Source organism: Octodon degus, unplaced genomic scaffold, assembly GCF_000260255.1.
Source record: "Octodon degus isolate 3935 unplaced genomic scaffold, OctDeg1.0 scaffold00007, whole genome shotgun sequence".
Lineage (NCBI taxonomy): Eukaryota > Metazoa > Chordata > Mammalia > Rodentia > Octodontidae > Octodon > Octodon degus.
The window spans coordinates 14,721,511-14,721,856 of NW_004524583.1; positions in this window are offsets into that span (position 1 = coordinate 14,721,511).

The window sequence follows — 346 nt, forward strand, 5'->3', positions numbered from 1 at the left end:
AATCTCGCTACTAGCTATCTTCTCCAAAGCCCTCTGCCTACATGCAGGGAAATCCTGAGCTACTGTCTGTCTTCAGAGTTACTTGTGGAGGACCACTCAGACTGCTTCAGAGCTCAGGGCCCCTAAGGACACCCGAGGATGTGACCCCCACTTGTCTAGCTTAGGTGCACAGTGGGATACAGGTATGTAACCTTGACTTAGCACAGGTAAAGCCACATGCAGTGATTATAGCACTATGTGAGAATGTAAATAGGAGATAACAACCTGTGTCAGAATTACACAAAAAGGATGGAGGCCATTCTTGCTCTTGAGCTCTTGCACCCTTGCACTGTGGCTGCTCTGCTCC